The 18,951-nt window shown below is 41.8% G+C and overlaps 2 non-coding genes across 2 annotated transcripts; both read left to right on the plus strand.

Moving 5' to 3' along the window:
* The first annotated feature begins 16,038 nt into the window (after positions 1-16,038).
* Positions 16,039-16,152, plus strand: LOC140287413 (U5 spliceosomal RNA). Its single transcript, XR_011911588.1, has one exon. It is a non-coding gene; the product is annotated as a U5 spliceosomal RNA (small nuclear RNA).
* A 308-nt stretch (positions 16,153-16,460) lies between these two features.
* Positions 16,461-16,644, plus strand: LOC140287419 (U2 spliceosomal RNA). Its single transcript, XR_011911593.1, has one exon. It is a non-coding gene; the product is annotated as a U2 spliceosomal RNA (small nuclear RNA).
* Positions 16,645-18,951: the final 2,307 nt, after the last annotated feature.

Raw genomic sequence — 18,951 nt, forward strand, 5'->3', positions numbered from 1 at the left:
TGAGAAAGGGTGAGAATGCCCGACTATACATCATCAAATGCGGGAGCGGAGTTGTTCGGCTGTGAGTAGGTGTGAATCTCCGACCATAATTGCTGAAAAATGTGTTAGAAAAGGTAAAAATGCCGGTCCATACATCATCAAAGGCGAGAGAGGTTGTGTTCGGCTGCAAGTAGGTGTGAATGTCCAGCCATAATTACTCACAAACGGGTAAGAAAAGGTAGTAGCCAGACCATATATGATCAAAACAGGGAGCGGAGGTGGTTCAGCTGCAAGAAGGTTTGAATGTCAAACTAAAGTTCAAATATATTAACAAGAGTGGCAGGAGAGGTCTTCGGATGAGAGTGGTTGAAAATTTCCAACCATAATGTATAAAATGCGGTGAAAAAAAGGTGTGATAGAACACTAAAAGGTGGAGCGGAAGTGTTCGGCTGCAAGAAGGTGTGAATGTCCGACTATATTTGGTGAAAAGCAGGTGAAGCAAGGTCTGAATGCCCAACCTTACATCATTAAAAGCAAGATCAGAGTTGTTTGGCTGCAAGAAGGCCATAGTTTGCCAAAAGCGGGTAAGGTGCGAATGTCCGACTAAATATCAACAAAATTTGGGGCGGAGGTCTTCGGATGCAAGTGGGTGTGAATATCCCACCATACAAGTATGGTGGAGAGGAAGCTGTGAATAGCCGACCATAGTTTGGAAAAAGCGGGTAAGAAAAGGTTGGAATGCCCGAACATACACCATCAAAAGAGGGAGCGGAGGTGTTCCGCTGTACGAAGGTGTGAATGTCCAACCATACTTGGTAAAAAGCGGGTAAGAAAAGGTTAATATACCCGACTGTACACAATCAATAGCGGGAGCGGATGTGTTCGGCTACAAGAAGGTGTGACAGTCCGACCATGGTTTGTAAAAAGCGGGTAAGAAAAGGTGCGAATGTCCGACAATGTATGATCAAAAGAGAGAGCGGAGGTTTTCGGATACACGAAAGTTTGAATGTCCTACCATAGTTTGTAAATAGCGGGTAAGAAAAGGTTCGAATGCCCGACTATACACCATAAAAAGCGGGAGCGGAGGTGTTCCGCTGTAAGACGGTGTGAATGTCCGACCATAGTTGGTAAAAAGCGGGTAAGAAAAGGTTAAAATACCCGACTGTACAAAATCAATAGCGGGAGCGGAGTTGTTCGGCTACAAGGTCTGAAAGTCCGACCATGGTTTGTAAAAAGCAATTAAGAAAAGGTTCGAATATCCAACCAAACATAATCAAAAGCGGGAGCAGAGCTGTTCCACTGCAAGTAGGTGTGAATGTCCAGCCATAATTACTCACAAACGGGGGAAGAAAAGGTAGTATTGCCAGACCATACATGATCAAAACAGGGAGCGGAGGTTCAGCTGCAAGGTGTGAATGTCTGACTATAGTTTGTAAAAAGCGGGTAAGACAAGGTGCGAATGCCCGACAATGTATGATCAAAAGAGAGAGCGGAGGTGTTCGGCTGCAAGGTCTGAATGTCCAACCATAATTTGTAAAAACTGGGTAAGAAAAGGCTCGAAAGCCCGACTATACATCATCAAAAGCGGGAGCGGAGGTGTTCAGCTGCAAGAAGGTGTGAATGTTCGACTAAAGTTTGTAAAAAGCTGTTAAGACAAGGAGCGATGTCCCGACATTGTATGATCAAAAGCGGGAGCGGCGGTGTCCAGCTGTGAGTAGGTGTGAATGTCCGACCATAATTGCTGAAAAATGTGTTAGAAAAGGTAAGAATACTGGACCATACATCATCAAAAGCGGGACAGGAGGTGTTCAGCTGCAAGAAGGTGTGAAAGTCCGACAATGGTTTGTAAAAAGCGGGTAATAAAAGGTTCGAATGCCCGAATATACATCATCAAAAGCGGAAGCGGAGGTGTTCGGATGCAAGAAGGTGTGAACGTCCAACAAAAATATGTAAAAAGAAGTTAAGAAAAGGTTCGAATATCCAACCAAACATAATCAAAAGCGGGAGCAGAGCTGTTCGACTGCAAGTAGGTGTGAATGTCAGATCATAATTTGCAAAAAGCTGATGAGAAAGGGTGAGAATGCCCGACTATACATCATTAAATGCGGGAGCGGAGTTGTTCGGCTGTGAGTAGGTGTGAATCTCCGACCATAATTGCTGAAAAATGTGTTAGAAAAGGTAAAAATGCCGGTCCATACATCATCAAAAGCGAGAGAGGTTGTGTTCGGCTGCAAGTAGGTGTGAATGTCCAGCCATAATTACTCACAAACGGGTAAGAAAAGGTAGTATTGCCAGACCATATATGATCAAAACAGGGAGCGGAGGTGGTTCAGCTGCAAGAAGGTTTTAATGTCAAACTAAAGTTCAAATATATTAACAAAAGCGGGAGGAGAGGTCTTCGGATGAAAGTGGTTGAAAATTTCCAACCATAATGTATAAAATGCGGTGAAAAAAAAGGTGTGATAGAACACTAAAAGGTGGAAGAAGACCATAGTTTGCCAAAAGCGGGTAAGGTGCGAATGTCCGACTAAATATCAACAAAATTTGGGGCGGAGGTTTTCGGATGCAAGTGGGTGTGAATATCCCACCATACAAGTATGGTGGAGAGGAAGCTGTGAATAGCCGACCATAGTTTGGAAAAAGTGGGTAAGAAAAGGTTTGAATGCCCGAACATACACCATCAAAAGAGGGAGCGGAGGTGTTCCGCTGTACGAAGGTGTGAATGTCCGACCATACTTGGTAAAAAGCGGGTAAGAAAAGGTTAAAATACCCGACTGTTCACAATCAATAGCGGGAGCGGATGTGTTCGGCTACAAGAAGGTGTGACAGTCCGACCATGGTTTGTAAAAAGCGGGTAAGAAAAGGTGCGAATGTCCGACAATGTATGATCAAAAGAGAGAGCGGAGGTTTTCGGATACACGAAGGTTTGAATGTCCTACCATAGTTTGTAAATAGCGGGTAAGAAAAGGTTCGAATGCCCGACTATACACCATAAAAAGCGGGAGCGGAGGTGTTCCGCTGTAAGACGGTGTGAATGTCCGACCATAGTTGGTAAAAAGCGGGTAAGAAAAGTTAAAATACCCGACTGTACACAATCAATAGCGGGAGCGGAGTTGTTCGGCTGCAAGAAGGTGTGAAAGTCCGACCATGGTTTGTAAAAAGCGGGTAAGAAAAGGTTTGAATGCCCGAACATACACCATCAAAAGAGGGAGCGGAGGTGTTCCGCTGTACGAAGGTGTGAATGTCCGACCATACTTGGTAAAAAGCGGGTAAGAAAAGGTTAAAATACCCGACTGTACACAATCAATAGCGGGAGCGGATGTGTTCGGCTACAAGAAGGTGTGACAGTCCGACCATGGTTTGTAAAAAGCGGGTAAGAAAAGGTGCGAATGTCCGACAATGTATGATCAAAAGAGAGAGCGGAGTTTTCGGATACACGAAGGTTTGAATGTCGTACCATAGTTTGTAAATAGCGGGTAAGAAAAGGTTCGAATGCCCGACTATACACCATAAAAAGCGGGAGTGGAGGTGTTCCGCTGTAAGACGGTGTGAATGTCCGACCATAGTTGGTAAAAAGCGGGTAAGAAAAGGTTAAAATACCCGACTGTACACAATCAATAGCGGGAGCGGAGTTGTTCGGCTACAAGAAGGTGTGAAAGTCCGACCATGGTTTGTAAAAAGCAGTTAAGAAAAGGTTTGAATATCCAAACCAAACATAATCAAAAGCGGTAGCAGAGCAGTTCGACTGCAAGTAGGTGTGAATGTCCAGCCATAATTACTCACAAACGGGGGAAGAAAAGGTAGTATAACCAGACCATACATGATCAAAACAGGGAGCGGAGGTGTTCGGCTGCAAGGTCTGAATGTCCAACCATAATTTGTAAAAAGCGGGTAAGAAAAGGCTCGAAAGCCCGACTATACATCATCAAAAGCGGGAGCGGAGGTGTTCAGCTGCAAGAAGGTGTGATTGTCCGACCATAATTGCTGAAAAATGTGTTAGAAAAGGTAAGAATACTGGACCATACATCATCAAAAGCGGGAGAGGTGGTGTTCGGCTGCAAGAAGGTGTGAAAGTCCGACAATGGTTTGTAAAAAGCGGGTAATAAAAGGTTCGAATGCCCGAATATACATCATCAAAAGCGGAAGCGGAGGTGTTCGGATGCAAGAAGGTGTGAACGTCCAACCAAAGTTTGTAAAAAGCAGTGAAAAGCGAGAAAAAGCATTTCGTGAGTTCCGCATGATTTGGGATTTTGCTTATAAAATGCATTACTTCACTCAAACTATGTTAAAACTGATTTGTCCTTCATATTTACCATGTCTAGACATATTTAAACAAAAAAACAACGTTGTACTTTGCAGTAAAAGAAAGAGCAAATCTTAAGTTTCAGGAATCCGAGTATAAGCCTGCTTTCATGAGTTCTGCACGATTTCGGATTTTGCTATAAAATGAATTGCTTTGCTCAAACCAAGTTAAAACTGCTTTGTCCTTCCATATTCATCAATGTCTAGATCGACTTCAACAAAGAAAAACATTGGACTTTGCAGTAGAAGAAGTTGAAATCCATCTACACATTGATAAATATGAAGGACAAAGCAGTTCCCACTTGCCCATAAGAAAATAAGCTTATTCTCGGATTCCTGATCCTTCAGTGTTGCTCTTTCTTCTACTGCAAAATACAATGTTGTTCTTTGTTGAAGTCGATCTAGACATTGATAAATATGAAGGAAAAAGCAGTTTTAACTTGGTTTGAGTGAATGAATTAATTTTATACATAAAATCCGAAATCGTGCAGAACTCATGAAAATAAGCTTATTCTCGGATTCCTAAAACTTTTGATTGGCTCTTTCTTTTACTGCAAAGTACAACGTTGTTTTTTGTTTAAATCTATCGAGACATTGATAAATATGAAGGTAAAAGCCGTTTTAACATAGTTTGAGTGAAGGAATTGATTTTATAGATAAAATCCCAAATCATGCAGAACTCCTCAAAAGGGGCGTATGGCTTAATCACAAGTGTGGTTCTTTCTCATTCGGGGTAGTATGAGGAAGTTTATGCTTGAAATATATGTAGAAATGGGTACATATGAAGGACAAAGCAGTGTTAATTTAGTTTGAGTGAAGGAATTCATTTTATACATAAAATCTCAAATCATGCAGAACGTATGAAAAGAAGCTTATTCTCGGATTCCTGATCCTTCAGTTTTGCTCTTTCTTCTACTGCAAAATACAATGTTGTTCTTTGTTGAAGTCGATCTAGACATTGATAAATATGAAGGAAAAAGCAGTTTTAACTTGGTTTGAGTGAATGAATTCATTTTATACATAAAATCCGAAATCGTGCAGAACTCATGAAAATAAGCTTATTCTCGGATTCCTAAAACTTTTGATGTGCTCTTTCTTTTATTGCAAAGTACAACGTTGTTTTTTTGTTTAAATCTATCGAGACATTGATAAATATGAAGGTAAAAGCCGTTTTAACATAGTTTGAGTGAAGGAATTCATTTTATAGATAAAATCCCAAATCATGCAGAACTCCTCAAAAGGGAGGTATGGCTTAATCACAAGTGTGGCTCTTTCTCATTCAGGGTAATATGAGGAAGTTTATGCTTGAAATATATGTAGAAATGGGTACATATGAAGGACAAAGCAGTGTTAACTTAGTTTGCGTGAAGAAATTCATTTTATACATAAAATCCGAAATCGTGCAGAACTCATGAAAATAAGCTTATTCTCGGATTCCTAAAACTTTTGATTTGCACTTTCTTTTACTGCAAAGTACAACGTTGTTTTTTGTTGAAATCTATCTAGACATTGATAAATACCAGCCAAAACTCTGCTGCCGCTTTTGATAATTTATGGTTGGGCATTCTTACCTTTTCTTACCCGCTTTTTACAAATTATGATCTTACATTCACACCTACTTGCAGTCGAACACCTTCTCATCCACTTATGATCATGTGCGGTTGGGCTTTCGCACCTTTTCTTACCCATTTTTCAGTAATAATAACCTTCTTGCAGCCGAAAACCTCCGCTCCTCTTTTGATCATACATTGTCGGGCATTCACACCTTGTCTTACCCGCTTTTTACAAACTTTAGTCGGACATTCAAACCTTCTTGCAGCTGAACCACCTCCGCTCCCTGTTTTGATCATATATGGTCTGGCAATAGTACCTTTTCTTACCCGTTTGTGAGTAATTATGGCTGGAAATTCACACCTTCTTGCAGCTGAACACCTCCTCTCCTGCTAATGATCATGTATGGTTTGATATTCGAAAATTTTATTTCATGTTTTAAAGCAATTATTAATGGACATTCACACCTACTTGCAGCCGAACACCACCTCTCCCGCTTTTGATGATGTATGGACAGGCATTCTTACCTTTTCTAACACATTTTTCAGCAATTATGGTTGGAGAATCACACCTACTCACAGCCGAACAACTCCGCTACCGCATTTGATGGTGTATAGTCGGGATTTCTCACCCTTTCTCATCAGCTTTTTGCAAATTATGATCTGACATTCACACCTACTTGCAGTCGAACACCTTCTCATCCACTTATGATCATGTGCGGTTGGGCTTTCGCACCTTTTCTTACCCATTTTTCAGTAATAATAACCTTCTTGCAGCCGAAAACCTCCGCTCCTCTTTTGATCATACATTGTCGGGCATTCACACCTTGTCTTACCCGCTTTTTACAAACTTTAGTCGGACATTCAAACCTTCTTGCAGCTGAACCACCTCCGCTCCCTGTTTTGATCATATATGGTCTGGCAATAGTACCTTTTCTTACCCGTTTGTGAGTAATTATGGCTGGAAATTCACACCTTCTTGCAGCTGAACACCTCCTCTCCTGCTAATGATCATGTATGGTTTGATATTCGAAAATTTTATTTCATGTTTTAAAGCAATTATTAATGGACATTCACACCTACTTGCAGCCGAACACCACCTCTCCCGCTTTTGATGATGTATGGACAGGCATTCTTACCTTTTCTAACACATTTTTCAGCAATTATGGTTGGAGAATCACACCTACTCACAGCCGAACAACTCCGCTACCGCATTTGATGGTGTATAGTCGGGATTTCTCACCCTTTCTCATCAGCTTTTTGCAAATTATGATCTGACATTCACACCTACTTGCAGTCGAACACCTTATCATCCGCTTTTGATTATGTTTGGTTAGATATTCGCACCTTTTCTTAACTGCTTTTTTACAAACTTTGGTCGGACGTTCACACCTTCTTGCAGCCGAACACCTACGCTTCCGGTTTTGATAGTGTATATTCGGGCATACGAACCTTTTCTTACCCGCTTTTTACAAACCATGGTCGGACTTTCACACCTTCTCTTAGCCGAACAACTCCGCTCCCTCTTTTGATTGTGTACAGTCGGGTATTTTAACCTTTTCTTACCCGCTTTTTACCAACTATGATCGGACATTCACACCGTCTTACAGCCGAACACCTCCGCTCCCTCTTTTGATGGTGTATGTTCGGGCATTCGAACCTTTTCTTACCCGCTTTTTACAAACCAGGATCGGACTTTCACACCTTTTAGTAGCCGAAAAACTCCGCTCCCGCTATTGATTGTGTACAGTCGGGTATTTTAACCTTTTCTTACCCGCTTTTTACCAACTATTGTCGGACATTCACACCGTCTTAGAGCGGAACACCTCCTCTCCCGCTTATGATCATGTACGGTTTGATGTTCGAAAATTTACTTTCTTGTTTTAAAGCAATTATTGATGGACATTCAAACCTTCTTTTTGATGGTGTATAGTCGGGCTTTCGAGCCTTTTCTTCCCGGTTTTTACAAACCATGGTCGGACTTTCACACCTTCTTGTAGCCGAACAACTCCGCTCCCGCTATTGATTGTGTACAGTCGGGTATTTTAACCTTTTCTTACCCGCTTTTTACCAACTATGGTCGGACATTCACACCGTCTTACAGCGGAACACCTCTGCTCCCGCTTTTGATGGTGTATAGTCGGGCATTCGAACCTTTTCTTACCCGCTTTTTACAAACTATGGTGGGACATTCAAACCTTCTTATATCCGAAAACCTCCGCTCTCTCTTTTGATCATACATTGTCGGACATTCGCACCTTTTCTTACCCGCTTTTTACAAACCATGGTCGGACTTTCACACCTTCTTGTAGCCGAACACATCCGCTCCCGCTATTGATTGTGTACAGTCGGGTATTTTAACCTTTTCTTACCCGCTTCTTACCAACTATGGTCGGACATTCACACCTTCGTACAGCGGAACACCTCTGCTCCCTCTTTTGATGGTGTATGTTCGGGTATTCAAACCTTTTCTTACCCGCTTTTTCCAAACTATGGTCGGCTATTCACAGCTTCCTCTCCACCATACTTGTATGGTTGGATATTCACACCCACTTGCATCCGAAGACCTCTGCCCCAAATTTTGTTGATATTTAGTATGACATTCGCACCTTACCCGCTTTTGGCAAACTATGGCCTTCTTGCAGCCAAACACCTCTGATCTCGCTTTTGATGATGTAAGGTTGGGCATTCAGACCTTGCTTCACCTGCTTTTCACCAAATATAGTCGGACATTCACACCTTCTTGCAGCCGAACACTTCCGCTCCACCTTTTAGTGTTCTATCACACCTTTTTTTCACCGCATTTTATACATTATGGTCGGAAATTTTCAACCACTCTCATCCGAAGACCTCTCCTCCCGCTTTCGTTAATATATTTGAACTTTAGTCGGACATTCAAACCTTCTTGCAGCTGAACCACCTCCGCTCCCTGTTTTGATCATATATGGTCTGGCAATACTACCTTTTCTTACCCGTTTGTGAGTAATTATGGCTGGACATTCACACCTACTTGCAGCCGAACACAACCTCTCTCACTTTTGATGATGTATGGACCGGCATTTTTACCTTTTCTAACACATTTTTCAGCAATTATGGTCGGAGATTCACACCTACTCACAGCCGAACAACTCCGCTCCCGCATTTGATGATGTATAGTCGGGCATTCTCACCCTTTCTCATCAGCTTTTTGCAAATTATGATCTGACATTCACACCTACTTGCAGTCGAAAAGCTCTGCTCCCGCTTTTGATTATGTATGGTTGGATATTCGAACCTTTTCTTAACTGCTTTTTACATATTTTGGTTGGACGTTCACACCTTCTTGTAGCCGAACACTTCCACTCCTGCTTTTGATGATGTATGGTTGGGCATTCACACCTTTTTTTTGCCCATTTTTCAGGAATTATGGGTGGACATTCACACCTTGCAGCTGAACACCTCCTATACCACTTATGATCATGTGTGGTTTGATTTTCGAAAAGTTTCTTTCATGTTTTCTAGCAATTATTGATGGACATGTAGACCTTCTTGCAGCTGAACACCTCCGCTCCCGCTTTTGATCATACATTGTCAGGCATTCGCACCTTGTCTTACCCACTTTTTACAAACTTTAGTCGAACAGTCACACCTACTTGCAGCCGAACACAACCTCTCTCGCTCAATGATAATGTATGGACCGGCATTCTTACCTTTTCTAACACATTTTTCAGCAATTATGGTCGGAGATTCACACCTACTCACAGCCGAACAACTCCGCTCCCGCATTTGATGGTGTATAGTCGGGCATTCTCACCCTTTCTCATCAGCTTTTTGCAAAATTATGATCTGACATTCACACCTACTTGCAGTCGAAAAGCTCTGCTCCAGCTTTTGATTATGTTTGGTTGGATATTCGAACCTTTTCTTAACTGCTTTTTTCAAACTTTGGTTGGACGTTCACACCTTCTTGTAGCCGAACACATGCACTCCTGCTTTTGATGATGTATGGTTGGGCATTCGCACCTTTTTTTTACCCATTTTTCAGGTATTATGGGTGGACATTCACACCTTCTTGCAGCTGAACACCTCCTCTCCCACTTATGATCATGTGTGGTTTGATTTTCGAAAATTTTCTTTCATGTTTTCTAGCAATTATTGATGGACATTTAGACCTTCTTGCAGCTGAACACCACCTCTCCCGATTTTGATGATGTATGGACCGGCATTTTTACCTTTTCTAACACATTTTTCAGCAATTATGGTTGGAGATTCACACCTGCTCACAGCCAAATAACTCCGCTACCGCATTTGATGGTGTATAGTCGGGCATTCTCACCCTTTCTCATCAGCTTTTTGCAAATTATGATCTGACATTCACACCTACTTCCAGTCGAACTGCTCTGCTCCCGCTTTTGATTATGTTTGGTTAGATATTTGAACCTTTTCTTAACTGCTTTTTACAAACTTTGGTCGGACGTTCACAATATCTTGCAGCCGAACACCTCCGCTTCCGCTTTTGATGGTGTATATTCGGGCATACGAACCTTTTCTTACCCGCTTTTTACAAACCAAGGTCGGACTTTCACACCTTCTCTTAGCTGAACAACTCCGCTCCCTCTTTTGATTGTGTACAGTCGGGTAATTTAACCTTTTCTTACCCGCTTTTTACCATCTATGGTCGGACATTCACACCGTCTTACAGCGGAACACCTCCGCTCCCTCTTTTGATGATGTATGGTTAGGCATTCGCACCTTTTCTTACCCATTTTTCAGTAATTATGGGTAGACATTCACACCTTCTTGCAGCTGAACACCTCCTCTCCCGCTTATGATCATGTGCAGTTTGATATTCGAAAATTTTCTTTCATGTTTTCTAGCAATTATTGATGGACATTCAGACCGTCTTGCAGCTGAACACCTCCGCTCCCACTTTTGATGGTGTATAGTCGGGCTTTCGAGCCTTTTCCTCCCCGGTTTTTACAAATTATGGTTGGACATTCAGACCTTCTTGCAGCCGAAAACCTCCACTCCCTCTTTTGATCATACATTGTCGGACATTCGCACCTTTTCTTACCCGCTTTTTACAAACCATGGTCGGACTTTCACACCTTTTAGTAGCCGAACTAATCCGCTCCCGCTATTGATTGTGTACAGTCGGGTATTTTAACCTTTTCTTACCCGCTTTTTACCAACTATGGTTGGACATTCACACCTTCTTACAGCAGAACACCTCCGCTCCCTGTTTTGATTATGTAAGGTTTGACATTCGCACCTTCTCTCACTCGCCTTTTACTATGGTCGGCCATTCACAGCTTCCTCTCCACCATACTTGTATGGTGGGATATTCACACCCACCTGCATCCGAAGACCTCCGCCCCCACTTTTGTTGATATTTAGTCGGTCATTCGCACCTTACCCGCTTTTGGCAAACTATGGCCTTCTTGCAGCCAAACACCTCTGATCTCGCTTTTGATGATGTAAGGTTGGGCATTCAGACCTTGCTTCACCTGCTTTTCACCAAATATAGTCGGACATTCACACCTTCTTGCAGCCGAACACTTCCGCTCCACCTTTTAGTGTTCTATCACACCTTTTTTTCACCGCATTTTATACATTATGGTTGGAAATTTTCAACCACTCTCATCCGAAGACCTCTCCCCCCGCTTTTGTTAATATATTTGAACTTTAGTCGGACATTCAAACCTTCTTGCAGCTGAACCACCTCTGCTCCCTGTTTTGATCATATATGGTCTGGCAATACTACCTTTTCTTACCCGTTTGTGAGTAATTATGGCTGGACATTCACACCTACTTGCAGCCGAACACAACCTCTCTCGCTTTTGATGATGTATGGACCGGCATTCTTACCTTTTCTAACACATTTTTCAGCAATTATGGTCGGAGATTCACACCTACTCAAAGCCGAAAAACTCCGCTCCCGCATTTGATGGTGTATAGTCGGGCATTCTCACCCTTTCTCATCAGCTTTTTCCAAATTATGATCTGACATTCACCCCTATTTGCAGTCGAACAGCTCTGCTCCCGCTTTTGATTATGTATGGTTGGATATTCGAACCTTTTCTTATCTGCTTTTTACAAACTTTGGTCGGACGTTCACACCTTCTTGTAGCCGAACACATGCACTCCTGCTTTTGATGATGTATGGTTGGGCATTGGCACCTTTTTTTTACCCATTTTCCAGGTATTATGGGTGGACATTCACACCTTCTTGCAGCTGAACACCTCCTCTCCCACTTATGATCATGTGTGGTTTGATTTTCGAAAATTTTCTTTCATGTTTTCTAGCAATTATTGATGGACATTTAGACCTTCTTGCAGCTGAACACCACCTCTCCCGATTTTGATTATGTATGGACCGGCATTTTTACCTTTTCTAACACATTTTTCAGCAATTATGGTTGGAGATTCACACCTACTCACAGCCGAACAACTCCGCTACCGCATTTGATGGTGTATAGTCGGGCATTCTCACTCTTTCTCATCAGCTTTTTGCAAATTATGATCTGACATCCACACCTACTTGCAGTCGAACAGCTCTGCTCCCGCTTTTGATTATGTATGGTTGGATATTCGAACCTTTTCTTAACTGCTTTTTACAAACTTTGGTTGGACGTTCACACCTTCTTGTAGCCGAACACATGCACTCCTGCTTTTGATGATGTATGGTTGGGCATTCGCACCTTTTTTTTACCCATTTTTCAGGTATTATGGGTGGACATTCACACCTTCTTGCAGCTGAACACCTCCTCTCCCACTTATGATCATGTGTGGTTTGATTTTCGAAAATTTTCTTTCATGTTTTCTAGCAATTATTGATGGACATTTAGACCTTCTTGCAGCTGAACACCACCTCTCCCGATTTTGATGATGTATGGACTGGCATTTTTACCTTTTCTAACACATTTTTCAGCAATTATGGTTGGAGATTCACACCTACTCACAGCCGAACAACTCCGCTACCGCATTTGATGGTGTATAGTCGGGCATTCTCACCCTTTCTCATCAGCTTTTTGCAAATTATGATCTGACATTCACACCTACTTCCAGTCGAACAGCTCTGCTCCCGCTTTTGATTATGTTTGGTTAGATATTCAAACCTTTTCTTAACTGCTTTTTACAAACTTTGGTCGGACGTTCACAATATCTTGCAGCCGAACACCTCCGCTTCCGCTCTTGATGGTGTATATTCGGGCATACGAACCTTTTCTTACCCGCTTTTTACAAACCAAGGTCGGACTTTCACACCTTCTCTTAGCTGAACAACTCCGCTCCCTCTTTTGATTGTGTACAGTCGGGTAATTTAACCTTTTATTACCCGCTTTTTACCATCTATGGTCGGACATTCACACCGTCTTACAGCGGAACACCTCCGCTCCCTCTTTTGATGATGTATGGTTAGGCATTCGTGCAGTTTGATATTCGAAAATTTTCTTTCATGTTTTCTAGCAATTATTGATGGACATTCAGACCGTCTTGCAGCTGAACACCTCCGCTCCCACTTTTGATGGTGTATAGTCGGGCTTTCGAGCCTTTTCTTCCCCGGTTTTTACAAATTATGGTTGGACATTCAGACCTTCTTGCAGCCGAAAACCTCCACTCCCTCTTTTGATCATACATTGTCGGGCATTCGCACCTTTTCTTACCCGCTTTTTACAAACCATGGTCGGACTTTCACACCTTTTAGTAGCCGAACAACTCCGCTCCCGCTATTGATTGTGTACAGTCGGGTATTTTAACCTTTTCTTACCCGCTTTTTACCAACTATGGTTGGACATTCACACCTTCTTACAGCAGAACACCTCCGCTCCCTGTTTTGATTATGTATGGTTTGACATTCGCACCTTCTCTCACCCGCCTTTTACTATGGTCGGCCATTCACAGCTTCCTCTCCACCATACTTGTATGGTGGGATATTCACACCCACTTCCATCCGAAGACCTCCGCCCCCACTTTTGTTGATATTTAGTCGGTCATTCGCACCTTACCCGCTTTTGGCAAACTATGGCCTTCTTGCAGCCGAACACCTCTGATCTCGCTTTTGATGATGTAAGGTTGGGCATTCAGACCTTGCTTCACCTGCTTTTCACCAAATATAGTCGGACATTCACACCTTCTTGCAGCCAAACGCTTCCGCTTTTAGTGTTCTATGAGGCATTCACATATTTTTTTTCACCGTATTTTATAGATTATGGTTGGAAATTCTCACCCACTCTCATCCGAAGACCTCTCCTCCCGCTTTTGTTAATATATAGTCGGGCATTCGAACCTTTTCTTACCCGCTTTTTACAAATTATGGTCGAACATTCACTCCTACTTGCAGCTGAATACTTCCGCTCCACCTTTTAGGTATGTATGGTTGGCATTTGCACCTCTTTTTATACTGATTGCTGAAGATTAAGTTGTTCTTTCTCAAACTACAAATTTTTTTTAATTGTTGAAACTTGATTTGAAGTGGATAAATAAGGAGGACAAACAGTTTTAAGTCAGGCTGATAGAAGGAATTAATTTTATAGCAAAATCTGTATTTCGTCATATGTCGAGAGATGCTTATTGCTGAAGAAGTTCTTTCTCATTCTACAAAGTACAACGTTGTTTATCGTTGAAACTTGATTAGACATGAATAAATATGAAGGACAAAGCAGTCTTAACTTGGTTTGAGTTAATGAATTCGTTTTATAGGAGAATCCGAATTCGTGCATAACTCATAAAATAGAGCTTATTTTCGGATTCCTGAAGAATGAGTCTGGTTCTTTCTCATAATACAAAGTTTGTTGTTTATTGTTGAAACTTCATCAGAAGTGAAGAAATAAATGAATGCCTATCAATAAATGTGGGATCTAAACTCTAGTGCTTCCTCTAAAATAATTTCCTTTCTCAATTTAGAAATGTGTGTGTGTAAGTCACAACACCCGTGACACCAAAACGGCTTTCTTTTCTCTACACTCTGCACTATGAGCACACACACCAAATCAGAAAGGCTTTTTTCTCTCTTTTCTACATTATGGACTGTGGGGACACAAAACCGCTCTCTCTCTTTTTTTTTTTTATCGTGTGCCAGGGCGTTGTCTCACGTATTAGATTATGCTTAAGATACGAATGGGTTTATCAGTCACATCAGAATCCATACTGATCCTCCCGTAATAAAATGGTCGGATCTTATCAAACACACTTTGTTTCTTGTGACAATCAAGTCAGCGAAACAGCGTATACACGTCAAGACACTGAATCAAGTTTGCCACAAGAACTCATAAGTTTGGCAGTATTGCTCTGCCGTCAGCAATCATACACCCATTTTATTTTCGTGAGACATGTGCAAGCACCTGTTCATCTACTGTTCTATCACTATGAATTAGTGATCTATTATCAATAAGGATACTTCTACAACTACTATCAAAGTATGTCCAGACTTCTTATGTTGTCAGTTGCTATATATGAATAAGTGGGTAGCTACTGACAAGCATTAAGCATGTCACACAGCCCAAACATATAACATTTCAGGACACACCACACAGTTAACAACCACAGTGAAGCGTGTCAAAGCCCAAACATGTAACATTCAACAGGACACTTACACAACACATTCAAATCAAACAGGCAGACAACATACAAGAACATATACCCCAGCCGGCATTGCTCCCTGCCTATTTTCGTACAGCACACTATGTGTGCGCACACCTTTATTCACAAACTCTTCAACTTATACTCTTTTACCGAAGCTGCTACAACTCGATTGGCCGAATACCCTTTGATCCTATTTCGGTGAATTTGACATCTGCCTTACATATAACAGATTAGCGGTTTAGCAGTTTTAATTTAATTTGAGTGAAGGAATTCATTTTATAGCAAAATCCGAAATCGTGAAGAACTCATGAAAGTAAGCTTATTCTCGGATTCCTGAAACTTTAGATTTGCTCTTTCTTTTACTGCAAAGTACAACGTTGTTTTTTTTGTTTAAATCTTTCTAGACATGGTAAATATTAAGGACAAAGCAGTTTTCACATAGTTTGAGTGAAGGAATTCATTTTATAGATAAAATCCCAAGAGTCTGCTGAGAAAAGAGAGTGAATGCGAAGTAGACTTTAACACGGCTATGGGAGTGAGCCGAGTGTGGGCTAACCGGCAAGCGTCTCAACCAAGCAAAGCTCACCATGGGGAAGGTGGCTATACCAACTAGCCTGATGCCCTGCTCCCGCAGTGACGGATAATCGTACTCTGGTTTCTCTTCATAACATACAAGTCTTTCGCCTTTTATTAAAGACTTCCGTGGAGAGCAGCACTAATGAGTTGTTTCTATTATTGGCAGGCTTTACCTTTGCGGGTGAAGCCCTTTCTGTCTGTGCAAAAGAAATCTTCTTACTTTGCAGAGTGACTTCTCTGAGTAGAGTCGCCTTACTTGTTGCGACTGTGCCGATGTTCGAAGCTGGAGTGCAAAGTTGTTGCTTGAATGGTGCTTGCTGGAGCATGCGGGAGTGCAAAGTTATACCATTTAAAAGGGCTGAAGAGTGCTCAGTGCAGCGGGTGGGCGGAGGTGCAACGTGACACTCTGGCCACCTATGGCCATAAAAAGAACACTGCTACAAGTGCGCATTGTGCCAGCAAGGGCCCTCGGACCTGAAACAGTGGACAGTTATCGCTTCTCGGCCTTTTGGCTAAGATCAAGTGTAGTATCTGTTCTTATCAGTTTAATATGTCCTCTATACGAGGACAACATATTAAATGGATTTTTAAGAATAGGAGTTGAAAAAGAAGCTTGCTCCGTTCACTCCAAGCCTCGACCCGGTACTGCAGTGCCGCTGGGAACGGTGCGCTCTCCTCTGCTCTTGTGAAAAAGCAAACAGCGGTGCAGGATGGAAGTTTCAGGGAGCCCAAGATGAAACTTTCTTTTAATCTGCTGAGAAAAGAGAGTGAATGCGAAGTGGACTTTAACACGGCTCTGGGAGCGAGCCGAGTGCGGGCTAACCGGGAGAATTGCTTGAAAGAAACGCGACACCGAATGAGTGGTCAGAACAAAGCCTCAATACGGTGTTCCCGTGGTGTTTGTGGCTGCCTTGTCTTTTGCACAGAGTAAAAGACAAGGCAGCCATCGAATAGATTGTTTCTACTTGGTCAGCCGAGGAGCGGGGGGGGGGGGGGGGGGGGGGGGGGCAAGCGTCTCAACCAAGCAAAGCTCACCAAGTAGGAACAATCGGGCCCTTTTCGATGGCTGCAACACCTGAAAGAGATATTGATGCGAGACCCGATCAAATGCTTTTTCAAAGTCTAAATTTAAGATGACAAGCCGGGTGTTTCTGTCTCTAGCGTAATCAATGATGTCTCGAATCAGTACGAGGCTGTCGGTGAGTTGTCTCCCTGAGATGGCACAAGTTTGGTCTGGGTGAATTACCTCCTCTAAAACAGAGGACATCCGTGTCGCTAAAACCTTGCTAAAAAGTTTACAGTCAAAGTTTAAAAGTGTGATGGGCCTCCAATTCTTTAGGTCAGTCTTATCATTTTTTTTATAAAGTAGAGTCACTATTCCCACTCTAAAACTGTCAGGCAGTCGGTCGAGTTTTTCAAAATCTTTAAAAACATCTAAAATGTCTGATGATAAAAGGTCCCAATAGGTCAGATAGAATTCTGCAGGAAGCCCGTCTAAACCCGGATCTCGACTTCTCTTAAAACCTGTTAGGCATTTTTTTAACTCTAAAGCAGTAAAATTCTGTGTCAAGTGTGCATTCTCTTTTACGGTTTTGTCAACGAATTTTAAGATTTCTGCCGATGTTTCCAAGTGCACTGGTTTCTCTTTGTACATGTTACTATAAAAGGTATGTACAGTTTCAATCATCTCTTGTGTGGATTTTGTTAAAAACCCATCTTCTCTTTTTAGATTTTGAATACACTCCTTTTTATTTATAACTTTCTTTATTTTTCACCTTCCTCAATTTCCTGCTCCCTGCTTCTTACAAAAATTCCTTTACTCTTTATTTCTGCTGAAACTGACATTTCCTTTTTGACATCTTTGATTTCTTCTTTAAAGTCTATGCCACACTGATTTAGTTTAAAGTAGCGCTGTAAGCGTTTATGTAGTCCCATCATACATCTATTCTCTTTCCTTTTTTTACGTTTACCTTGCTGTTTAAAAAAAGTCTGGGTCGTTTCCTTCACCATTTCCCACCATTGTGCATGTGTTTCGTAGAGGTCTTGAAGGGTCTGCCACTCTTTATAACATTCCCTGTACTGACTGACTATGATTTCATCCTCCAACAGGGAACAGTTGAGTTTCCACAGACCACTTCCTACCGTCACACCAGAAGGGGGTGAAAGGGTGCAGGAGAGCATAAGGTGGTCTGAAAAGAAAACAGGGGTTAATCTAACATCAGTGGGTGGGCAATCTCTAGTAAAGAAATAATCAATGCGAGAGGCTCTGGTGCCATCATGACTAAACCAGGTGAAGCCCTCCTCTCTGGGATGCATGGTTTTAAAACAGTCAGTAAGCTTAAAATCCCTGCATATGCCCTGAAGTAAAATCGAAGTCTTATCCACTTTAAAATCTACCCCTGCTCTTTTTCTGTCTTTCCTGCCCAAGATACAGTTAAAATCCCCTCCTACAACTAAAGGTACTTGCCCTAGCATGTAAAGCTGTATATCTTCTAAAAGGTCATACCTTTCATTTTTTCCATTGAAACCATAAATATTTAAGAGGTTAAAGTCTTGCCCCATAAAATTCAAGTGTGCTAAAAGTGCCCGTCCGTCTCTCACCACTGTGCTACCTTTCACCATAACATGCGGATTTTTAATTAGAATGGCCACACCATCATTTTTATTTTGATTTGAGCCACTCCATATCGATAAATGGGGCCACATTTCCTCCCATTGTCTATGGTTTTTTAAAAAAGGTAGTCCACATTCTTGTATTAAAAACACATCTGATTTTATGGAGTCTAAGAAGGATAAAATACTCTGGGCTCTTGTCTTTGATTTCACACTTCTCACATTTAGTGTTGAGAAGGTGAGAACCATTAAAAGCATAAAGGAAAGTAGGTATGTCATTTTCGTTTTTCTAAGTTATCAAAACAAATTACACACAGGTTATTTCTTGGGAAACTAGCTCTTCCTTCATTTCTTTAGGTGAAAAGTGAGT

The sequence above is a fragment of the Leuresthes tenuis genome, unplaced genomic scaffold (genome assembly GCF_036924035.1).
Source record: "Leuresthes tenuis unplaced genomic scaffold, fLeuTen1.0.hap1 SCAF_131, whole genome shotgun sequence".
Lineage (NCBI taxonomy): Eukaryota > Metazoa > Chordata > Actinopteri > Atheriniformes > Atherinopsidae > Leuresthes > Leuresthes tenuis.